The sequence below is a fragment of the Lynx canadensis genome, chromosome X (assembly GCF_007474595.2).
Source record: "Lynx canadensis isolate LIC74 chromosome X, mLynCan4.pri.v2, whole genome shotgun sequence".
Classification (NCBI taxonomy): Eukaryota; Metazoa; Chordata; class Mammalia; order Carnivora; family Felidae; genus Lynx; species Lynx canadensis.
This window is the reverse complement of record NC_044321.2, coordinates 48,921,234-48,944,855: the sequence shown is the minus strand read 5'-3', so window position 1 is coordinate 48,944,855 and position 23,622 is coordinate 48,921,234. Positions and strand designations below refer to the sequence as shown.

The following is a 23,622-nucleotide window of genomic DNA, read 5'->3' as shown; positions in this document are numbered from 1 at the left end:
GTGTTCATGATCTCAGGGAAAAAACTGTCAGTTTTTCCCCATTGAGATTATATTAGCTGTGGGCTTTTCATAAATGGCTTTTATTACGTTTAAGTATGTTCCTTCTATCCCGACTTTCCCAAGGGTTTTTATTAAGAAAGGATGCTCAATTTTGTCAAGTGCTTTTTTTGCATCGATTGACAGGATCATATGGTTCTTTTCTTTTCTTTCCTTTTATTAATGTGATGTATCACATTGATCGTTTTGCAAATGTTGAACCAGCCCTGCAGCCCAGGAATGAATCCCAATGGATCATGGTATATAATTCTTTTTATATGCTGTTGAATTCAATTTGCTGGTATCTTATTGAGAATTTTTGCATCCATATTCATCAGGGATATTGGTCTGTTGTTCTCTTTTCTTTACTGGCTCTCTGTCTGGTTTAGGAATCAAAATAATGCTGGCTTCATTGAATGAGTCTGGAAGTTTTTCTTCCCTTTCCATTTTTTGGAATAGCTTGAGAAGGATAGGTATTATTTCTGCTTTAAATGTCTGGTAGAATTTCCCTGGGAAGCCATCTGGTCCTGGACTCTTATTTGTTGGGAGATTTTTGATAACCGATTCAATTTCTTCGCTGGTTATGTGTCTGTTCAAATGTTCTATTTCTTCCTGTTTGAGTTTTGGAAGTGTGTGGGTGCTTAGGACTTTGTCTATTTCTTCCAAGTTGTCCAGTTTTTTGTCACATAATTTTTCATAGTATTCCCTGATAATTGCTTGTATTTCTGAGGGATTGGTTGTAATAATTCCATTTTCATTCATGATTTTATCTATTTGGGTCATCTCCCTTTGCTTTTTGAGAAGCCTGGCTAGAGGTTTACCAATTTTGTTTATTTTTTCAAAAAAACAACTCTTGGTTTCATTGGTCTGCTCTACGTTTTTTTTAGATTCCATATTGTTTATTTCTGCTCTGATCTTTATTATTTCTCTTCTTCTGCTGGGTTTGGGGTGTCTTTGCTCTTCTGCTTCTAGCTCCTTTAGGTGTGCTGTTAGATTTTGTATTTGGGATTTTTCTTGTTTCTTGAGATAGACCTGGATTGCAATGTATTTTCCTCTCAGGACTGCCTTCGCTGCATCCCAAAATGTTTGGATTGTTGTATTTTCATTTTCATTTGTTTCCACATATATTTTTTTAATTTCTTCTCTAATTGCCTGGTTGACCCATTCCTTCTTTAGTAGGGTGTTCTTTAACCTCCATGCTTTTGGAGGTTTTCTAGACTTTTTCCTGTGGTTGATTTCAAGCTTCATAGCATTGTGGTCTGAAAGTATGCATGGTATGATCTCAATTCTTGTATACATATTCTTTGTGAGCCAGAATGTGATCTATCTTGGAGAATGTTCCAGGTGCACTCGAGAAGAAAGTATATTCTGTTGCTTTGGGATGCAGAGTTCTAAATAGATCTGTCAAATCCATCTGATCCAATGTATCATTCAGGGCCCTTGTTTCTTTATTGATCTTGTGTCTCGATGATCTATCCATTGTTGTAAGTGGAGTAATAAAGTCCCCTGCAATTCACACATTCTTATCAATAAGGTTGCTTATGTTTGTGATTGTTTTATATATTTGGGATTTCCCATATTTGTCGCATAGACATTTATAATTGTTAGCTCTTCCTGATGTATAGACCCTGTAATTATTATATAATGCCCTTCTTCACCTCTTGTTACAGCCTTTAATTTAAAGTCTAGTTTGTCTGATATAAGTATGGCTCCTCCAGCTTTCTTTTGACTTCCAGTAGCATGATAGATATTTCTCCATCCCCTACCTTTCAATCTGAAGGTGTCCTCTGGTCTAAAATGAATCTCTTGTAGATAACAAATAGATGGGTCTTGTTTTTTACCCATTCTAATACCCAATGTCTTTTGGTTGGGGCTTTTAGACCATTTAGATTCAGTGTTATTTTAGAAAGATATGGGTTTAGAGTCATTGTGATGTCTGTAGGCTTCATGCTTGTAGTGATGTCTCTGGTACTTTGTGTCACAGGATCCCCCTTAGGGTGTCTTGTAGGGCTGGTTTAGTGGTGATGAATTCCTTCAGTTTTTGTTTGTTTGGGAAGACTTTTATCTCTCCTTCTATTCTAAATGACAGACTTGCTGGATAAAGGATTCTCAGCTGCATATTTTCTCTGTTCATCACATTGAAGATTTCCTGCAATTCCTTTCTGGCCTGTCAAGTTTCACTAGATAGATCTGTCACTAATCTTATCCGTCTCCCTTTATATGTTAGAGCATGTTTATCCCTAGCTGCTTTCAGAATTTTCTCTTTATCCTTGTCTTTTGCCAGTTTCACTATGATATGTCATGCAGAAGTTCAATTCAAGTTACGTCTGAAAGGAGTTCTCTGTGCCTCTTGGATTTCAATGCCTTTTTCCTTCCCCAGATCAGGGAAGTTCCCAGCTATGATTTGTTCAAGTACACCTTCATCCCCTTTCTCTCTCTCTTCCTCCTCTGGAATCCCTATTATACGAATAATATTGTGTTTCAGCACATCACTCAGTTCTCTAATTCTCCCTTCATACCCCTGGATTTTTTTTATCTCTCTTTTTCTCAGCTTCCTCTTTTTCCATAATTTTATCTTCTAATTCACCTATTCTTTCCTCCACCTCTTCAGTCTGAGCTGTGGTCACCTCCATTTTATTTTGCACCTCATTTATAGCATTCCTGACTGTTTCTTATCCCTTGATCTCTGTAGCAAGAGATTCTCTGCTGTCCTCTATACTTTTTTCAAGCCCAGCCATTAATTTTATGACTATTATTTTAAATTCATGCTCTGTTATATTGCTTAAATTGTTTTTGATCAATTCGTTAGCTGTTGCTACTTCCTGGAGTTTCTCTTGAGGAGAATTCTTCTGTTTCTTCATTTTGGATAGTCCCTGGAGTGGTGCAGAACTGCAGGGCACTTCCCCTGTGCTGTCTGGAGTAACTTGTGTTGGTGGTCGGGGTTGGAGCCAGACCTGATGTCTGCCCCCAGTCCACCGTTGGGGCCACAGTCAGACTGGTGTGTGCTTTATCTTCCCCTCTCCCAGGGTCAGGACTCACTGTGGAGTGGTGTGGCCCCTTTCTGGGCTACTTGCACACTGCCAGGCTTGTGGTGCTGCTTCGATGGGATCTGGTGTATTAGCCGGAGTGAATCCGCCAGGTGCACAGGGGTGGGAGGGGCAGGCTCACCTCACTTTGCCTTCAGTGATCCACTGCGGGAGGGGACCTGTGACACTGGGAGGGAGGCAGACCCGTTGGAGGGATGGATCCACAGAAGCACAGCATTAGGAGTTTGCACAGTGCAAGCAAGTTCCATGAAGAGAGGTGTTTCCCTTTGGGATTTTGGCTGGGGGATGGGTGAGGGAGATGGTGCTGTTGGCCAGCGCCTTTGTTCCCCACTGAGCTGAGCTCTGTCTTCCGGGGCTCAACAACTCTCCCTCCCGTTGTCCACTAGCCCTTTCACTCTCCAAGCTGCGCTGTTGACTTATAACATTCCAGATGTTAAATTCCACTGGCTGTCAGAACTCACTCCATCCGGCCCCTCTGCTTTTTCAAGCCAGACTTGGGGGCTCTGCCTTGCTGGGTGGGCTGCCCCTCCACCGTCCCGGCTCCCTCCCACCAGTCCCTGTAGTGCGCACCACCTCTCCATCCTTCCTATCCTCTTCTGTGGGCCTCTTGTCTATGCATGGCTCTGGAGAGTCCATTCTGCTAGTGTTCTGGTGGTTTTCTGGGTAAATTAGGCAGATGTGGGTGGAATCTAAGTGATCAGCAGGACGTGGTGAGCCCAGCATCCTCCTATGCTGCCATCTTCTGGGAGACCCTGTTTCGGTAAATAATTTTAATAACTAGAAATAGCCAAATAGATATTCACACATCAGTTCTAGTATATTTTGGTGGAGTCTTTCAGGTTTTCTATATATTGTATCATGTAATCTACAAATAGTGAGTTTTGTTTCTTACTTGCCCATTTGGATGCATTTTCTTTCTTTTTATTGTCTGATTGCTGTGACTAGCACTTTTAGTATTGCGTTAAGTAACAGTGGTGAAAGTGGACATCCTTGTTTGCTGCTGACCATAGAGAAAAACCTTCCAGTTTTTCCCCATTTAGGATGATATTAGCTGTGGGATTTCCATAGACAGCCTTTATTATATTGAGACATGTTCCTTCTAAACTTACATTGTTGAGGGTTTTTATCATGGATGGATGTTGTACTTTGTCAAATGATTTTTTTCTGCATTTATTGAAATGATATCATTCTTAACCTTCATTTTATTATTGTGATGTGCATATTGAAACACCCTGGCAACCCAAGAGTAAATCTCACTTTATTGTGGTGAATGATTATTTTAATGTATTGTTTGATTGGGTTTGCTAGTATTTTATTGAGAAGCTTTGCATCTATGTTCATCAAGGATGTTCTCCTGCAGTTCTCTATTTTAGTGGTGTCTTTATCTTGCTTTAGTATCAGAGTAATTCTGGACTCATAGAATGAATTTGGAAGTTTTCCTTTCATTTCTTTTTTTTTTTTTTTTTTTTGCAGGGGGGATATTTTGGAAAGGTTAGGTATTAACTCCTCTTTAAATGTTTGGTAGAATTTGAAAAACAAAAATAAATAAATATTTGGTAGAATTCACCTGTGAAGCCATCCTCTGTTGGTCCCAGACTTCTGTTCATTGGGAAGTTTTTGATTATTGATTCAATTTCATTGCTGGTTGTCAATATATTCTAGTTTTCTATTTCTTCCTGTTTCAGTAATTTGCATTTCTTTAGGAATTTATCCATTCCTTCCAGATTGTTCAGTTTGCTGGCACATCATTTTTCATAATATTCTCTTATAAGTTTTTTATTTGCTGTCAGTTTTAATTCCTCCTATCTCATTTGTGGTTTCATTTATTTGGGTCATTTCTCTTCCCTTTCTGATAAGTCTGGAGAGAGGTTTATCAATTTTATTATTTTTTTCAAAGAATCAGTTCCTGGCTTCATTTATGTGTTTCTTTGTTTGTTTCTATATCATTTACTTCTGCTCTAATGTTTATTATTTCTGTCCTTCTGCTGACTTTAGGCTTCATTTGCTGTTCTTTTTCTAGCTCCCTTAGTTATAAGGTTAGGTTGTTTGAGTTTCCTTTCTTCTTGGAGATGGGCTTGTGTTGTTTTATACTTCCCTCTTAGGGCCACTGTTGCTGCATCCCAAAGATTTTGACCATTGTGTTTTCATTTTCACTTGTTTCATGTATTTTTTTAACTTCTTTGATTTCCTGGTTGATCCATTCATTGTTCAGTAGCATGTTGTTTAACCTCCATGTCTTTGTGGTCCTCCATATTTTTTCTTGTGGTTGACTTTTTGTTTCATAGTGCTGTGGTCAGAAAAGGTACATGATTAAGACTTCCATATTTATTGTATTTGCTGAGGCCTGTTTTGTGACCTAATATGTGATCTATTCTGGAGAATATTCCAGGTGCACTTGAAAAGAATGTGTATTCTGCTGTTTTAGGATGTAATGTTCTGAATGTATCTGTTAAGTCCTTCTGGTCTAGCGTGTCATTCAAAGCCATTTTTTCCTTGTTTGTTTTCTGTTTAGATGATCTGTCCATTGATGTAAGTGTGGTGTTAAAGTCCCCTACTATTATTCTATTATTACCAGTTAGTTCCTTTATGCTTGTTATTAATTGTTTTATATATTTGGGTGCTCTCATATTGGGTGCATGAATATTTACAATTGTTATATCTTCTTGTTGGATAGACCCATTTATTATTACATAGTGCCCTTCTTTGTCTCTTGTTACAGTCTTTGTTTTAAAGTTTATTTTGTTTGATATAAGTGTTACTACTCCACCTTTCTTTTGACATCCATTTGCTTGATTAATGCTTCTCCATCCACATCACTTGCAGACTTTCGGTGTCTTTAGGTCTAAACTGAATCTCTTGTAGGCAACATACAGATGAGTCTTGCTTTTGTATCCTTTCTGACACACCCCTCATCTTTTGATTGGAGTGTTTAGTCCATGTACATTCAAAGTAATTATTGATGGATATGTATTCATTGCCATTTTATTTCTTGTTTTCTTGTTTATGGATGTTTTCTCTGATCCTTTTTCATCTTTGTTACTTTTGGTCTCTCTTTTCCTCTCAAAGAGCCCCCTTTAATGTTTCTTGCAGGGGTGATTTAGTGTTCTCAAACTCCTTTAGTTTTTGTTTGTCTGGGAAACTCTTTATCTCTCCTTCTATTCTGAATGGCAACCTTGCTGGATAGAGTATTCTTGGCTTCAGATTTTTCCCTTTCAGCACTTTCAATACATCCTGCCAATGCCTTCTGGCTTGCCAAGTTTGTGGTGAGAAATCTCCAACAGATTGTAAGTCTTCCCTTGTAAGTGAAGGACTTCTTTTGTCTTTCTGATTTTAAGGTTTTTTTTCTTTATCGTTATATTATGCAAATTTAATTACAATATGTCTTGGTGTTGGTCTGCCTTTATTGATTTTGATGGGAATTCTCTGTGTCTCCTGGATCTGGGTGTCTGTTTCCTCCCTCAGATTAGGGAAGTTTTCTGCTATTATTTTTTCAAATAAATTTTCTTCCCCCTTTTCTCCCTCCTCCTCCTCCTCCTCCTCCTCTTTTTGCTTCTGCTTCTTCCTCTTCTGGGATTCCTATAATAAAAATGTCATTACATTTGATGGCATCACTGGGTTCCATAAGTCCTTTCTCATGTGACATATTTTTTTCTGTCTTTGTTCAGCTTAGTTATTTTCCATTATTTTTCCTTGCAGGTCATTTATTTGTTCCTGTGCTTCTTTGAACCTGCTGTTATTGTATCAAGCCACTTTCCATTCTCATTTATTGCACTGTTCATCTCTGATTGATTGTTTTTTAACTTTTATCTCTGTGGTAAGGGTCTCAGTGATGTCTTCTATTCTTTTATCAAGCCCAGTGAGTATCCTTATGACTGTTGCCTTAAATTCTCCATCAAGCATGTTATTTATATCTGTTTCACTTAGATCTCTGGACGTGGCTTTATCTTGTTATTTCTTTGGGGAAAATTTCCTCCATCTTGGAATTTTCTCTAAGTCTCTGCCTTCTTGTCTGTGTTAGAAAAAACAGTTGTGTACCCTGCTCTTACAAGTAATGGCCTTATGAAAAAAACATGATGTAGCGCCCAAGGCCTGATGCTTCATGGAGTGTCCATGGTGTGTGCTGGTTGCACTCTGCTGCTGGGTTTTGGCCACTCTGTCCTTCAGGCCAATCATCTGCAGATGCTCTTCTTGCCTGCTGTGGACAGTGTTTGGTCTCTGGCCTGAATGACAAGTTTTAACTAGATGTGCTCTGGTATGCTTGTGAAATGAGACATGACACCAACTCCACCAGAACTGAGGTCCTGCAGAACTCTGTAGTGGGAAGACATGGTGTGGGCAGGGGTTTGTGCTGGTCTTCTGAGGGAGGAGCCCACCCTGCTGGGACTGAGGCAAGTGTGACTGAAAAGGGCAGTTACACTGGAGTGCAGGAGTGTGGGGCTCAGTGTAAGCAAGTTAGGCGGCCAGTGTCAGTTTTGTGCTGCTTCCTGTGGGTGCTTCTGTATTTATTATGAGTGGCAGGAGAGGGAAATGGCACCAGCCAGCTCCTTTCCACGTGTGGTGTCCCCATGAATGCAGCCTCTCAGGGACACACTCCACAATGAGGGAATAATCTCCCCCACTGTGTGCCCAGGCTCTCTTCAGATTACTGTTTCCATGCCATCGTCCCCTGGGTTTTTTGCCTGCCTTCACTCCAGGATGAGCACAGTGTCCTCTGGGCTCTATTCCAGCCAAGCCCACTGACTTTTCAAACTCCAGGCTTTAAGCCCCACTGGTTGCAACAACCCATGAAATTCAGCCCCTCTCATTTTCCAAGCCAATGGCTTTGGGTGACCATTCTCTCTGTGTGTTCCCTTGTTTGCTTCTCTCTCTCTTGAATCCTTCTCCATGACCACATCTCCTTCCCTTCCACAGCACCCAAATCCTGTTCCCCCCCCAAGTCAGGTCTCTACACTTCCTTCCTTCTTTGACATGGCCTCTTCTCTTTTTCTAGTTGTGCGGTTTGCTCTGTCAGTCTTAAGGTAGCTTTCTGGGGAATTTAGGATGATTTGATAGTTATCCAGTTGTGTTCACAGGACATGTTGAGCCTAGGGTGCTCCTACTCTGCCATCATCTTCCAACTCTCAGAGCAAAATCAGTTCAATACACACACACACACACACACACTCACACACACATATATATATAATAACACATAGCAGACTGCCAGTAAATTCAGATGTAGAAGTAAAAATAAGAATTATTTAGGGAAAGTTTTGCAGAAGGAAGACTTCATGACATGGCAGCTTCTACTACTAAAGGACCACTTGTCCCTACCCAAAATATCCTCTTCCTGTGTGAAAACCACCTTATTTACTTAAGTGCAATTCTTACTAAGATCCTTCATATTTCAAATAGACTAGAGCAAATGAATCAGATGGTTTTCTTTTCCTTTCTGTGCCTCTTCCATTTAAATGACAAATTCTTCTGGGGTAATTAAGGGCTTTTCGCTCACATCTTAACACAAATTGGCACATATTATTTTCTTTCTCTACACTGCAGCATAGTACCCTTTTATAGACCTTCAACTATGTCCAGTGCTTCAATTTTGATTCATTATGAAGTAAAACCATGGTTTATGAATGATTACTAAAATTTCCTTCTGAAAATGTGTACAAGTTCTAAAACAGACTTTCTTCTGCATGTTTAGAACAAGTCATTCCTAAGGACTGCACATATACTAAACAGCTATTATTGACCATCTGGGTGGGTGGTATAACATGCTGCTGTAAGGCTCCTATGTATACTTCGGCTGTCTTGAAAAATCTCTGTTTATGTTCAGAAGATTATAATATGACACATAAGTGACAATTCACAACAAGTTTATGTTGACAGGTCACAGTATTTTTATATAATCTCTAGCATAAGAAATGCTCAGAAAACCTATTCAGACAAAATTTTGTTTTCTAAAACACAAACACTTGGTGGTTTAATCTTCAACAAACATGCTTAAGAAAAAGTTGTTGTCTTTTCCACCCCTACCCCAAGATACCACTATGAGTGTCTTTCTACACCTTTACTTATATTGGGAGTTGAGCTCTATTTATTTTGTTTAAAGTATGTTGTTTATATGTGATTAGATACTGATTTAGGTGATGCCTTTCAAAGTTTTATCAAAGTGAATTCCCATCATCTACAAAATAAAAATTCTCATTTGTTTGTGGGTGTAATTGCTGGTAATCAGTTTCCAGAGTGGAAGCAGTTGATTACTATACTTAATGTTCTTTTCCTTTTGATCTGTATGCCCACTGCTGCTATAACTTTCAATAGATCTTATAACAATTCATTGACTGCATCATAATTTTTCAAAAACAGGGCAATAGCTAATAGCCAATAGCCAAATGGTGATTGCCTTCATCCCAAGTAGTGTGGCTTCTCTCATCACTTTTTCCCACTCTGCCATCTGCAGATTGCTGTTAAAATAGGAATAAATTCAAAAGACACAATGTAAAGTTCAACTTTCTAAGAATGCCTGTTCCATTATTTGAAGAATTTTCTGTCATTAAGTCACTCATATTTCCTATGTAAAAGTATATTTCTTTTTTTTTTTAATTTTTTTAACGTTTCTTTATTTTTATTTTTGAGACAGAGAGAGACAGAGCATGAACGGGGAAGGATCAGAGAGAGGGAGACACAGAATCTGAAACAGGCTCCAGGCTCTGAGCTGTCAGCACAGAGCCCGACGCGGGGCTCGAACTCACAGACCACGAGATCATGACCTGAGCCAAAGTCGGCCGCTTAACCGACTGAGCCACCCAGGCGCCCCTGTAAAAGTATATTTCTACATACTTGTTTATAGAGTCCACCACCTGTCATATTTTATGATGCTTTCATTCTGGACCCAATACCATGTGAAAAGCAAAGTCTTCTATTACACATAAATATTCATCAATTTTTGCACTATCAGGAACTGTTCAGGGTCTATGATTTTATTGTACTTACAAGTTCATAAACTGACCTATTACTGTTTGATTGATACAAGTGAAGACATGAAACTCTTGGAACAGAGACAGAGAACTTCATTACTTGCATATGAAAAGGGAAGTATTCACAGTTAATGTTCTTCTGCATTGGTTTCCCATGGTCCCCAAGTCCCACAGGAGCTGGGGGAAGTGGCAAAGAGCCCATGATGGATACCTGCATATGCTGTGGACTGTGAAGGTGAAGAACAGCAATTTAGAGGATTCACCACTTTTACAACAAGCAGAAATATTCCTCTTCTGTGGGGTGAGAGATGTTACCTCACCACTCCAGGTTGCTTGTTGAAATCATATCGCCCAGAAGTGCCTTTTATAAAGAGCAGACAGGGCTCTTTCATTCTTTGCATTCGCAACAAGAATACACAGGGAATGGTGCAGGGCCCATGGTGGACTGCCCCTCCCATACTGAAGCTACACCTTTTAAATCATATCTATCTATCTATCTATCTATCTATTGATCTATTTATTAGACCTTTTAAATCATGTCTATCTAGATAGATAATATGTAAATCATATATATATACATATATATACACATATATACATATATATACACATATATACATAATCATGTAATCACGTATATGTATGTTTTACATATGTGTGTGTAAACATATCATATTTAAAACATATTATATATATATATTTTATTTTTTTCAAGTTTTTATTTAAATTCCAGTGAGTCATCATACAGTGTAATATTAGTTTCAGATGTAAGATTTAGTGATTCATCACTTACATACAACACCCAGTGCTCATAATAACAAGTACCCTCCTTAATAACCATCACACATTTAACCCATCCCTCTGCCTACCTCCCATCTTGCAACCCTCAATTTGTTCCCTATAGTTAAGAGTCATTATCTGGATTGCCTATCTCTTTTTTTACTCCTATGTTCATCTGTTTTGTTCTTAAATTCCACAAACGAGTGAGATCATATGGTATCTTTCTATGACTGACTTATTTCACTCAGCATAATACTCTCTACCTCCACTCATGTCCTTGCAAATGGTAAGATTTCATTCTGTTTTTTTTTACAGCTGAGTAATAGTCCACTGTATGTGTGTATACACACACACACACGTATATATATTATATATATATTACATATATTATATATATATAATATCTTCTTTATCAATTCATCAATATATTAGTATTTGGGGTCTTTCAATATTTTGGCTATTGTTGATAATGTTGCTATTAACATTGGGGTGCATGTATCCCTTTGGATCACTATTTTTGTATCCAAACCTAATAATGGAATTCTTGGACTGTTGGGTAGTTTTCTTTTTACTTTTTGTGGAACCTCCATACTGTTTTCCAGAGTGGCTGCACCATGTTGCATTCTCACCAACAGTGTAAGAACATTCCCCTTTCTCCGCATCCTTGACAAAATCTGTTGTTTCATGTTTTGTTCACTTTAGGATTCTGACTGGTGTGAGGTGACATCTCATTGTAGTTTTGATTTGTATTTCCCTGATGATGAGTTAAGCAACTTCTCATGTGTCTGCTAGCCATCTAGATGTCTTCTTTGGAAAAATGTCTATCTATGTCTTCCGTCCATTTTTAAACTGGATTATTTCTTTTTTAGGTCTTGAATTTGATAAGTTCTTTACATATTTTGGATACTAACCCTTTATCAGATAGGTCATTTGCAAATATCTTCTCCCACTCCATTGGCTGCCTTTTAGTTTTCTGGATTGTTTTCTTCACTGTGGAGAAGTTTTTTTTGTTTTTGTTTTTTGTTTTTGCTGTTGTTGTTTTTTTTTTTATGTACTCTCAATAGTTTTTCTTTGCTTTTGTTTCCTGCACCTTTGGAGACATTTCTGGTAAGAAGTTGCTATGTCAAAGAGGAAGAGGTTGCTGCCTCTTCGTGTTCTCCTATAGGATTTCAATGGCTTCCTGTCTCATATTTAGGTTTTTAATCCATTGTGTATTTGTGTTTTGTGTATGGTGCAAGAAAGTCCAGTTTCATTCTTTTGCATGTTGCTATCCACTTTTCCCAGTGCCATTTGTTGAAGAGAATATGCTTCCCCCCCCCCTTTGGATATTCTTTCCTACTTTGTTGAAGCTTAGTGGAGCATATAGTTGTGGGTTCATTTCTGGATTTTCTACTGTGTTCCATTGATCTATGTGTCTATGTGTCTGTTTTTGTGCCAGGACCATACTGTCTTGATCACTACAGTTTTGTGATATAACTTGAAGTCCAGAATTTTGCTGCCTTCGGCTATGCTTTTCTTTTTCAAGATTGCTGTGGCTCCCCCTGAGGGTCAGGGGAGGGAAATTGCACCCCCTGGTTCTTTTGGCCCTAGAGAGGCAATGCCCCTCTCAAAGATTCACTCCAAGAAGAAAGAACAGTCTCTCCCCAAGGCTCTTAGGCGATTCTCAGATCATGCCCAGGGGTTCTCTGCCTGTCTTCTCTCCGGGAGTAGGGAAGCAACCTCAGGGCTCTATCCCAGCCACACCGCAGACCTCTACAACTCCAGTCTTTGAGGCCCGCTGGTTGCAAAAACTCACAAAATTCAGCCTGTCTTATTTTCCCAGCCAATGGCTTTGGGGAAGTGTTCTCTTTGTGCAATCCCTGTGTGCTCCTCTCTCTCTCTCTCTCTCTCTCTCTCACACTTTTCTACATGACTAGGCCTTCCTTCCCTCCACAGGACCCGTGATTCGTTTCTCCTCCAAACCACATCTTCACACTTCCTACCTTCCTCTATGTGGTCTCTTCTCTCCCTCTAGTTGTGCAGTTCGTTCTGTCTGTCGTCAGGTAGATTCCCTTAGGATTCAGAATGATTTGATAATGATCTAGCTGTGTTTGAGGGACGAGGCTAACCTAAAGTCCTCCTACTATGCCACCATCTTAGCTTTCCCTCTCTGTAATACATAAAATTAATTAATTAATTTATTATATATACCTTATATTATAAGATCTGCCAAAAAGGAGAAATGAAAGAACATTCTGACCATCCAAAGCCTGGACACATCAAGTGAAAGAGCCACAAACATGAAGAAGGTGACAAATAGCATCACAAAGTCAGTAGGAAAAATCTGCCCAGTCTTAGAAGGGGGGAAATCCAGCAGTGCATATAATTGTAGTAGAACTCCTTCCTCCACCTCGGCAGACTGACAAAAAAGGGGCTACTTTAGGTGACTAGTCTCTTCAACCTATTGGTGAACAGCTGAATCAAGCAAATCTGCTGTCACCATTACTAGGCAATGCCAACAAATTCAGAATGCATGTGCTATAAGTATTCCCAAGTAAAGTTACCTGCAGGTTATATATCCTCTCAAGTTTTTCCTTAGTTTATTTAATGTGGAAATCCCTCATTTGTCTTCCTGTGCACTGACATGGTGACAAAAACAGAAAGGTATTCAATGAATAGGAGATTTCAGATAGCACCTTTTGCACGCTTAATCTTTGGGTTTCTCTCTTTAGGAAGAGTGTCTTCTCTTGGAGATACTTGGATTGTGCCATCTTTTACACGACACCAGGACATTATAATCCCACTATTCTAGTGAGAGCTAATTTTAAAAATCTCATTTTAGGGGCATCTGGGTGGCTCAGTTGGTTGAGTGTCTGACTCTTGATTTTGGGTCAGGTCACGATTCCCAGTTCGTGGGATCGAGCTCTGCATCAGGCTCCACACTGAGCATGGAGCCTGCTTAAGATTCTCTCTCTCTCTCTCTCTCTCTTTTTCACTCTCCCCTCTGTCTAGTTAGTATAATCGCTCCTTCTCTAAAATAAAATAAAATAAAATAAAATAAAGTAAAATAAAAAAGTTAAAAAGAAAAGAAATTTCATTTCAGTGTGAATAGGGAATGGAAAAGTGGGTTTCTGAGGCATGGGACAAGGTTGTTGATAAAAGTGTGATCATAAACCCTTGACACTTCCAACACATCTAGTTCTACCCTTAGTCCAGTGATATAATCCGACCACCCAAAAAGATAATTTTCTATATACTATCACTGACTCCTATAGGTTTCTACAAATTTGAAACTGAGAATCTTTGATGTTTGAGATTTAATGGTCGATTTTATTCAATAGTAAATCTGGTTTATGCACAATAAGTGACCTAAGAAAATGCATCTTCCAGCCCCACAATTCCAAAATCCTTGGTGACTTTTATTGAGGGAATAATCTCCACTACAGTTTCCAGACCCTATTTTATATTGTGATGAACGTCTTCCATAATGGGAGAGGTTCCTCTCAAAGTTATATATAAGAACCCTCAAAGTAAATTGAATGTTTCTATTTACTTCGCAAGACTCCTCCCAAATTTTGAGCAGCCACATACCAACTTTCTGCAATTTGATGTCAAGGGACAAGCTTAATAAACACTTCGACAGACTAGGTAGCTTCATGTTAACTTGGGCTCAGTGAGGTGAGACCTGCCTGTTTTCTTTCTTTTTTTTTTTTTTTTTAATTTTTTTTTTCAACGTTTATTTATTTTTGGGACAGAGAGAGACAGAGCATGAACGGGGGAGGGGCAGAGAGAGAGAGGGAGACACAGAACCGGAAACAGGCTCCAGGCTCTGAGCCATCAGCCCAGAGCCCGACGCGGGGCTCGAACTCACGGGCCGTGAGATCGTGACCTGGCTGAAGTCGGACGCTTAACCGACTGCGCCACCCAGGCGCCCCGACCTGCCTGTTTTCTAGATGCCTTAGTCCTCCTCCTTCTTTCACTTATGCATAAGTTCCTGGCCAGTAGTCACCTACTGTCACCAAGTTTGACACTAGGGTCTTCAGTACATATTTGGCTTTGTCATACAAAGGTCCAGAGGATTCAGAACTTAAAATGAGTTTTCCCATATGAAAAACATTTTTGGAAGTCCAATGCTCATATATATTCCTAACTTTATGTGTATGTTCACTTCTCTCACATTATTTTTTCAGAGGTCCTCAGTACTTGAAGATTCAGCTAGAAGTTTGTCATCACCATGTGCCAGTCCTGGTGTGTCAGCATGATAAAAGGTTTTGTTCTACTCTCACACAGTCAGTGTAGGACACTAGCTTCAGCGCCATTAGTATGCTCATTCATGCAGTTTGATACAGGCTCCCAGATGCCTGTTTCCTTACCACAGAAGGTAAAGACTTCCACTTTCCAAAGTGGAGGTCCGTGTTTTAATACTTTAAGAGTCTTGGGGCACCTGGGTGGCGCAGTTGGTTAAGCGTCCGACTTCAGCCAGGTCACGATCTCACGGTCCGTGAGTTCGAGCCCCGCGTCAGGCTCTGGGCTGATGGCTCAGAGCCTGGAGCCTGCTTCCGATTCTGTGTCTCCCTCTCTCTCTGCCCCTCCCCCCGTTCATGCTCTGTCTCTCTCTGTCCCAAAAATAAATAAACATTGAAAAAAAATTGTTTAATACTTTAAGAGTCTTGATGTAATTCTTAATAATGTCAACTTCCCAAACTACAAGAAAACTTTCCTTCTTCCTAAGTATGTTACCTAATTTAATTAAGGTTATCAAATCTAAACATTTCATCCAATGCACTTTTCCCCTCCTGCCATAAATCCAGTGGTTCTCTACCTTACACTTTAGCACCAAGCACAAAAGGTTGCCCTTTATTGGAATACTTTGTTACTAGGGTATCCAAAGGCTTACTCAATTCTGTCAGGAATCTCAGCTGATTTCACTTAAAAATACTGGCTGAACACACCATATTATTATCCATCTATATGAACCTTCTAACCAACTAAACATGGCCAGAAATCCACCCATATAATTTTATAAACAATATTATCTATCGCATGCCACTGTTAAATGCACACCTACATGACAGGTGGCATTCATTCATTTGTTCACTTATTAAAGATACTTACTGGGGACTTAAGTGGTAGGAGCTGTGCTATGGAGATACACAGGTAAATGAAATTGACACAGACCCTATCATCATGGAAGTGAAAGTGCAGTTGAGGTGATAAACCATACCTGGATTGTCACAGATAGAATCATATAATTACAAATTATAATACACACTCTGGAGTAAAATCCAGGTGTATGCAAGAGTGTAAAACAAGGAGAACATCAACATGCCATGGGCATGTTGGGGAGGGTTGGGGGAAAGACAGTTGCCAAAAGCTAACAAAGTAATGACATTTGAGTGGTAATGGAAGGATTTGGGGTTTTATCTAAGCATACTTCCTAAACCTGTTTTGGGGAAGGGATGCCTACTGAAAACTTGATGGAAGCTATGACCCTCTCCCCAGAAAATAATGTCAGCAAAAATCACAGGAAATATGCATAAAGTATTAAGAAGTTCATGGACCTTCTGAAGCCCATCCTTGAAACGTTTAGTCCAGGGCAATACCTGTTCTGAAAATAAAGGGAAATATTTGAAGATTTTTGAAAATAGATTATGACATAGCCATCTTCATTATGTAAAATATGCCACTGAATGTAATAATATGAGTTATGAGTCTGGAGGCTTGGGCCAGATTGTTGCTAGTGGAGATCAAGAGAAGGGAGTGGAGTTCAGACAGTCTAGGAGGTAGAACTGAGAAGGATTGGACAGTTAGAGGCACCTGGGTGGCTCAGTTGGTTAAGTGTCTGACTCCTGATTTTGGGTCAGATCATGATCTCATGGTCGTGAGATCAAGCCCTGCATTGGGTTGGGCATTGAGCCTGTTTAAGATTCCCTCTCTCCCTCTCCCTCAGGCCCCCGCCCTCATAAAAAGAATTAGACAGTTATAGGAGGTGAAGAAGAAAATAGTAAGTATTAATGATGGCTCCTTGGTTTCTGGTTTGGGCAACAAGTGGACAAGGATGCTACCCACTCACAAACCTCATTCATTTGGTTTCAAAGTTTAACCATTCTAATATGTGTGCAGTGGTATGTCATTTTTATTTAAATTTAAATTTCCCTAATGACAAATAATTCTGATTATCTTTCCATATGCATATTTGCCAACTATCTATCTTCTTTGGTGAGGTTACTGTTCAGATTTTCTGCCCATTTTAAAATCAGGATGAATATTTTTATTGTTGACTTTTAAGAGTTTTGTGTATATTGTTGATGCAAGTCCATTATCTGATATGTTTTGAATTTTTTCTTCCAGTGTCTTGTCTTTTCATTCATTTAACTGTATTTTTCATAGAGCAGAGCTTTTTAAGTTTAATTTAATTTAATCTCTGTGTGTGTGTGTGTGTATGTAAGAGAAACATCGATTGATACTGCAGAAAATAATCTGTATGAAGTAGAAATTGGTTTCATTAGCATTAGTAGAAAATACATTGTATAAAGTGGTTGTAACAGGATGCAAAATCCTGGCAGCAATTTAATAGAACAATTCTAGATTGTTAGGCTGAAGCCAACACCTAATGAGGACAAAAACCTTGTCTGTGATAAATTTTGAGCAATCCCTGAAGAAGTATTACACTACACATAGACCAAATTGAATTGCTTTTATAAATGTTATAAAGTTTTATACAGTAGAGGAATTTTTCTACATGCACATTGATTTCACAGCAAGAGTGGCAAGAGAATACCTAAATACAGAAAAGAACATTCCTGCCAGATATCTAATTCCTTGATATAATAATGCATATAATTCAAAAGTATTACACTATGGTTATATCCAGGGTTCTCTGCAACTACATAGTGGTGGATTTAGAAAGCACAGCCCCCCCTTACCAACATCTAGAAAGCAGTCACCACCTTCTTCTATGTGTGCGTGTGTGTGTGTGTGTGTGAATGTATTTTTTATTTTCTTTATTTTTCTTAACTCTGCTGTTGCTGCTGCTTACCAAAACTGGTCAAGACAAAGTTATATTATCTGTTGAACATAGCACTCTGGCAACCAAGAGGTTTAAAACTTCAGTCTTCTGGGGGTGAAGAAAACATTTTGTGACATTTGGAACTCTGATTTACAAACAAGGTAGTCACAAATTTTTCTGGCATGAAGATTCCCACAACTTTCCCAATCAGGACATTATAAGAGATGACTGAAGTTTGTTTCAAAGCTACCATAAGAAAATTCTAGTTGTGGACTGATGTGAATATTCCACTAAGTTCCCTCTGATTCCATTCTATTCATTAAATACTCACAAAGATTGTACAGTATGGCAACAATTACAGAGCCTGGCATTAAGTCACAAAGTCCATTCTTACCAGTGTCATTCTTTATAGTAACACCGTCTTTCCTGTACAGCTGGTCCATCAATCCTGGGTCCAGCTTAGTCATCAGAATTTCTAAGGTTTGATCTCACTGACACATTACCTGACTCTCTGGGAAATCCAGAATATACGAGTACCAGCAGTCAAAATTCAGATATCTCATGCAATATGCTGCTCTACGAGGGAAAATTGCATTGAGAAACACTGTGTTTTCAGTCTTTACTTAAATTCCAGTTAGTTAACATACAGTGTAATGTTACTTTAAGGTGTGCAATATAGTGAAGAAACACTATTTCTTTCTGGAAGTTCTGGTATGGGCACCCTCGGTGAGAAATTCTTACAAGAATAAAAGAAGTTTTTAATTCAGTCAAATCCACTGTAATCCCTACATGCTTCAACAGGGAAACCTCTGCTTTCAGTGGAGAGGGTGGTACCACATGTGCTCAAAATGGAACATCTGTAGGCAACCTCACTATCCTCTCTGAATACATAAGCTTCCTACTTTCCAGTTGTCACATTGATGCTTGCATGTTGTACATTCTTCAAAAATATGTCTCACTTAGATCTTGGGATGTTGTAAAGATCCCCAGATGCTTGGTTTGCTCCAAGATATCACCCTGAGAACCAACTCTCCAGTAGTTTCTCAGTCCCTTTAAAAAATGGCTATGCAGTTTCCATCACCATGAGACTGGCAAACAATTAACAACCACAGAAAATCGACTAAATTAAATTTATTCTCCTGATGCTGCCACTACCATTGCAGATTGTCCTATCCCTGTTACTAAATATTATTTTTCTTGTGAAAAGTATTACATTCACTTAAAAATAGATTAATTACATTTTTCCAGATTTTTGGTTTGTTTTGTTTTGTTATGCTTTGGGCATGCAAAAGTTGAACCTGCAACTGTTGGAAATAGAAACAGATGCATTTCAGTCTCTTGTAGTCTGTGGTTTCCCTATTTGAGAGTTAAGTGAGTGCTAGCTAATTTTGCCTATCATACATTGTAAGCCTAATTGTTTTGAATAAAGGTCAAATTCTATGGTTTTGTTTCTTTCTTTATCTCTTTGCATATCATATTTTTGATATTGTATGGAAAACTCATCACCATATCTATGGTCATGTAGATATCCTCTGTTTCTTCTAGAATTTTTTTAGTTGTTTCTTTTGTTTTATTTTTTGTTTTTGGATTTTGGATTTAGGTTTATGATTTTGAGTTAATTTGGGGATAAGTTGTAAGTTGTATGTCTAGGTTTGTTCTTTCTTTTTCTCTTTATCTTGTTCTTTCTATTCTTTCTCTTCTTCCCTCCCTCCCTTGTCTCCTTCCCTCCTTCCCTCCGTCCTTCCTTCCCTCCCTCCCTCTCTTCTTCCTTCCCTCCCTCCCTCTCTTCTTCCTTCCTTCCTTCTTCCTTCCTTCCTTTCTTCTTCCTTCCTTCCTTCTGTCCTTCCTTCCTTCCTTCCTTCCTTCTTTCCTTCCTTCCTTTCTATATTTTTGTTTTGTTTAAGGATATCCATTTTTTAGCACCATATGTTAAAAAGTATATATTTTCTCTGTTTTATTACCATTGTGACTTTGTTAAACATCAGTTGGCTCTATTTTTGTGCCTTTACTTATGGGATCTATATTCTGTTCTATCCATTTTATCTCTATCTCTACAGCAATACCACACTGTCTCCAGTACTATATAGCTTTACAATCAAGTCTTGAAATTGGGCAGTATGAATCTTGAAAATTTTCTCTTCAGTATTATTTTGGCTATTCTTTTTTTTTAAGTGTTAATTTATTGAGAGATAGAAAGAGAGAGAGAGGGGGAGACAGAGAGAGAGAGAGAGAAAGAGAGAGAGAGAGAGAGAGAGAGAGAGATTGCAAGCAGGGAAGTGGGGCAGTGGCAGAGAGAGAGAATCCCAAGAATCTGACAGTGCAGAGCCTGACTCTGAGCTCTATCTCAAAAACACTGAGATCATGACCTGTGGAAATTAAAAGTCAAATGCTCAACTGACTGAAGCCCCTGGCACCCCTTGTGTTGGCTATTTTTTTGTTAATGTTTATTTTATTTATTTTTTGAGTGAGAGAGAGAGAGAGAGAGAGAGAGAGATTGCTAGCAGGGGAGGGGAAGAGAGAGAGGGAGACAGAGAATCGAAGCAGGCTCCACCCTGCCAGCACATAGCCCAACATGGGACTCAAACTCACAAACCATGAGATCACGACCTGAGCCAAGTCCTGGTCACTTAACCACTTGAATCACCCAGGCGCCCCAAAGTTGGCTATTCTTGATCTTTGGCCTTTCCCTATGAATTTTAGAATCTTTTTGTCAATATCAACAATATAACTTGCTGGAAACTTGATTGGGATTTTGTTGAATTTTACAAATCAAGTTGGGAGAACTGACACGTTAACTTTATCATCAAAACCATGAACACAGAATGTCTCCCAATTTTGTTAGATCTCTATTTTTATTTCATGTTTCCAAGTTTTGTAGTTCTCCTCCTATAGATCTTATACATATAATTTTATATTTTACTGTGTTAACGACACTTGACATGAGATCTGCCTTAACAGACTTTTAAGTGCACAGTGCAGTATTATTATCTATAGGCGTGATGCTGTAACAGCGGATTTCTAGAAGTTATTCATCTTGTATAATTGAAATTTTATACCTGTTGATTAACAACTCTCCATTTCTCTCTCTCCCTAGCCCCTGGTAATACTATTCTTTACTTTTATTGGTTTGGTTTTTTTTAACATTGCATATAGAGCAATCATGTGTATTTGCCCTCTTGTGAATAATTTATTTCACTTAGTATAATGTCCTCCAGTTTCATCCCTGTTGATGCATATTGCAAGATTTCCTTTTTATAAGGCTGCATCATACTCTATGTATGTTTATACCACATTTTTTTCTCATTCATCTCTCCAATGGATGGATAGGTTGTTTCCCACATTTTGGCCACTGCGAATAGTGCTGCAATGAAAAAAAAGAGTGCTAATATCTTTTCAACACCCTGTTTTTAATTATTTTGGATAAATACCCAGAATTGGGGATGCTGGATCATATGGTAGTTCAATTTTTTTTTTAATTTTTTGAAGAACCTCCATACTGTTTTCCATAGCTGCTGTACCATTTTGCATTCCTACCTGCAATGTACAGAGGCCCAGTATCTCCACAACCTCATCGACATTTGTTGTCTGTTTTTTTTTTTTAATAGTAACCATCCTAAGAGGTGCCTCACTGTAATTTTTATTTGCATTTTCCTGATTGTTGAATTTTGTAGTTTTCTTCCTAGTGTTGCCTGCCCTTTAATTTTTAAAAGAGTTTGAGAAGGATTGGTGTCAATTCCTCTTTAACTGTTTTTGAAAAACTTACCAGTGAAATTGCCTGTTCCTGGAGTTACCTGTGTTGGGAGGTCCTTGATTACTGGTTCAGACTTTTTAGCTCATTATTGGTATTTTTAGACTTCCTAATTCTTCCTGGTTTAGTCTAGTAGGTTGTGTGATTCTAAAATCTTCTTTATTTCTTCAAGGTTACCTAATTTGTTGGTGTATAGTTGTTCATAGTAGTCCCTTACGACCCTATGTATTTCTGCAGTGTTAGTGGTAACTTCTCCTCTGTCATTTCTAATTGCATTTATTGGAGCCATCCTCTTTTTTTTTTCTTAGTTGATCTCACTAAAGGTTTGACATTGTTGCTAATCTTTTTGGCAAAGCAGCTGTTAGTTTCACTGATCTTTTCTATTGTTTTTCTGGTCTTATTTTGTTTATTTCTGCTGTGACCCTAATTTTTTCCTTCCTTCTGCTAATTGTGGGTTTAGTTTGCTCTTCCATTTCTAGTTACTTGAGGTGTAAAGTTAGGTTTTTTGTTTGTGACCTTTCTCTTTTCTTAATACATCCATTTATCGCCATAAATTATATTCTTCTGTCAGTACTGTTTTGGCAGCACCAAGTAGGTTTTAGTATATTGTGCTTCCATTTTACACTGTTTGAGATATTCTTTGATTTCCTTTTCAATTTCTTCTTTGACTCACTGCTTTTTCAAGGGTGTGTTGTTTAATTTGCACATGTTTGCAGATTTTTCAGCTTTCCTCATTTTTTCCTATTTCTAGCTTCATACCATTGTGGTTGGGAGAGATATCTGACATGATTTCAGTCTTTGTAAATTCTCCAAGACGTTTTATGGGTTCTATCATATAATCTATCCTACAGAATGTTCTATGTGCATTTGAGAAGAATGTTCTGCTGCTACTGGTTAAGTGAATCCATTTACATTTAGAATAATTATTGATATGCAAAGTCTTATTAATGCTGATGTGTTTTTTTATTTAACTTTATTTTTATTTTTTTATAATTTACATCCAAATTAGTTAGTATATAGTGAAGCAATGATTCCAGTAGAATCCTTAATGCCCCTTACCCATTTAGCCCATCCCCCCTCCCACAACCCCTCCAGCAACCCTCAGTTTGTTCTCCATATTTATGAGTCTCTTTTGTTTTGTCCCCCTCCCTGTTTTTATATTATTTTTGTTTCCCTTCCCTTATGTTCATCTTTGTGTCTCTTAAACTCCTCATATGAGTGAAATCATATGATTTTTGTCTTTCTCTGACTAATTTCACTTAGCATAATGCCCTCCGGTTCCATCCACGTAGTTGCAAATGGCAAGATTTCATTATTTTTGATTGCTAATACTCCATTGTGTATATATATATGTGTATATATATATATATATATACTACATTTTCTTTATCCATTCATCCATCAATGGACATTTGGGCTCTTTCCATACTTTGGCTATTGTTGATAGTGGTGCTATAAACATGGGGGTGCATGTGACCCTTCAAAACGGCACACCTGTATCCCTTGGATAAATGCTTAGTAGGGCAATTGCTGGGTTGTAGGGTAGTTCTATTTTTAGTTTTTTGGGGAACCTCCATACTGTTTTCCAGAGTGGCTACACCAGCTTGCATTCCCACCAACAATGCAAAAGAGATCCTCTTTCTCCGCATCCTCGCCAACATCTGTTGTTGCCTGAGTTGTTAATGTTAGCCATTCTGACAGGTGTAAGGTGGTATCTCATTGTGGTTTTGATTTGTATTTCCCTGATGATGAGTGATGTTGAGCATTTTTTCATGTGTCGGTTGCCCACCTGGGTGTCTTCTTTGGAGAAGTGTCTATTCATGCCTTTTGCCCATTTCTTCACTGGATTATTTGTTTTTTGGGTGTTGAGTTTGATAAGTTCTTTGTAAATTTTGGATACTAACCCTTTATCTGATATGTCATTTTAATGCTGATGTATTAATTGCTTTCTGCTTGTATACTATTCCCATTGCTTCTTTTTCACTCTATTTCTGCCTACCTTTGTAAATTGGTGGTTTTCCATGGTGGTATGTTCTATTTCCTCTTTTTACATGTTTCACA

General features: G+C 38.4%; 1 pseudogene; it reads right to left on the bottom strand.

The window, feature by feature from the left end:
* Positions 1 to 17,817: 17,817 nt before the first annotated feature.
* Positions 17,818 to 18,891, bottom strand: LOC115507563 (annotated as a pseudogene).
* Between the last annotated feature and the right edge of the window lie 4,731 nt (positions 18,892 to 23,622).